This window comes from Otolemur garnettii, unplaced genomic scaffold (genome assembly GCF_000181295.1).
Source record: "Otolemur garnettii isolate 467f Iridium unplaced genomic scaffold, OtoGar3 scaffold00010, whole genome shotgun sequence".
In the NCBI taxonomy this organism is placed as follows: domain Eukaryota; kingdom Metazoa; phylum Chordata; class Mammalia; order Primates; family Galagidae; genus Otolemur; species Otolemur garnettii.
In genome coordinates, this window is record NW_003852405.1 from 1,189,089 (window position 1) to 1,191,316 (window position 2,228).

The window sequence follows — 2,228 nt, forward strand, 5'->3', positions numbered from 1 at the left end:
GTGGAGGTTGCTGTGAGCTGTAATGCCATGGCACTCTACCCAGGGGGACAGCTTGAGGCTCTGTCTCAAAAAAAAAAAAAAACAAAGTCTCATTGTGTCACCCTTCATAGAGTGTCGTGGTGTCACAGCTCACAGCAACCTCAAACTCTTGGGCTTAAGAGATTCTTTTGCCTTAGCCTCCCAAGTAGCTGGGACTACAGGTGCCTAGGGCCACAATGCTCCGTTATTTTTTTGTTGTTGTAGTTGTCATTGTTGTTTGGCAGGCCCAGGCTGGGTTCAAACCTGCCAACTTTGGTTATGTGGCTGCCAAGCTATAGGCGCCAAGCTAGTTTCACTTGTTTATTAACATTGTACAGATTTGTATTTGAATAACATACTACATGTAATCTGAGATGCGTTTTCCATTCAATGCATTACTATAGTTGTTCCATGCTATCATATTTATTTATTACTAGTTTTTTTTGAGACAGAGTCTCTCACTTTGTTGCTCATGTAGAGTACTGTGCCATCGCAGCTCACAGCAACCTCAAACTCTTGGCTTAAGCAATTCTCTTGTCTCAGCCTTCCAAGCAGCTGGGACTACAGGTGCCTGCCACAACACCCAGCTATTTTTAGAGACCAAGTCTCACTCTGGCTCAGGCTGGTCTCAAACCTCTTAGTTCAGGCAATCCACCCACCTCGGCTTCCCCAAGTGTTAGGATTACAGGCGTGGGCCACAGGGCCCGGCCATCATGTTATCATATTTAATACATTGCTATAGTTATTCCCATTGCTATAAAATATCCATTATATTTAATATACAGTCATTTATACATCTATTCTTCTTTGATAATCATAATAAGTTCTACTTTTTATACCATTATATTTTATTTTTATTATTTTTGTACCATTATAAACAGTGAAGATTCTTCTTCATGTGTCCTGAGGTATACATGCAAGAATTTGGCAGAGGATGGAGAGGTGGAGGGTGAGGGATACCTAGGAGTGGAATTACTGTATGAAACATTAGCTGAATGTTCACTTTAACAAGGTAATGTCCAATTATTTTCCAAAGTGGTTTTTAGTGATTTACAATCTCACCAGAAAAGAATACGATCTCATTGATTCATGTCACTGGCATTTTGTAATTTTTTATTTTAATCAAACAAATAGGGTAAATATAGAACTCACTGTGGTTTTGATGTTTTATGTCTGTGATTACTAATAAGGCTGCATGTCTCTCTATCAGTTTACCAGCCATATATAGTTGTCTACGAACTACTTATGTCTTTTGCTCACATATTAAGTTGTGTCTTTCTTATATGTGTAGGAGTTTTCTGTAGATTCTTAATTTTAATTCTTTGTAGGGTGTGTTTATGGCAGATATCTTTTTCTAGTTGTGGCTTTTTCACTCAATTCAAGCTGATTTTTAATGTATAGAAGTTCTTAAATAAGATTGAATTTATTAACTTTTTGTAGTTAGCACTTTCTGTATCTTGTCTAAGGAATCTTTAACACTTCCCCCAGCCCTGCCACTGGTATTTGCCTTTATCAAACTTATATTCTTTCTTTCTTTTCCTTTTTTTTTTTTGAGACAAAGTTTCACTTTTGTCACCCTCCTAGAGTGCTATGGCATCAGCTCACAGCAACCTCACAGCCTCTGGCTCAGACTGGTCTCAAACCTGTGAGCTCAGGCAATCCACCCACCTCAGCCTCCCACAGTGCTAGGATTACAGGAGTGAGCCACTGCGCCCAGCCAATTCTTTCCTATAAGTAATAAAAAAAGTCTGCCTTCCTGGCTTGGTGCCTGTATCACAGTGGTTACAGTGCTAGCCACATGCACCAAGACTGGTGAGTTTGAACCCAGCCTGGGCCAGCTAAACAACAAAATGACAACTGCAACAACAACAACAAAATAGAGGGGCATTGTGGTGGGCACCTGTAGTCCCAGCTACTTGGGAGGCTGAGGCAAGAGAATCACTTAAGCCCAAGAGTTTGTGGTTGCTGTGAGCTGTGATGGCATAGCACTCTACCCAGGGTGACATAGTGAGACTCTGTCTCAAAAAAAAAAACAGTCTTCCTTCTTAAAAAGTCTTATAAAATGTGTTTTTCCTTATAACGTCTTCCTATCTGTGACTAGCAACATGTTTTTATTTAATTAGATCTTAATTTAATTTCCTTCAACAAAAAAAAATTTTTTTTTTTGAAACAGAGTATTACTCTATGGCGTCACAGCTCACAGCACCTTC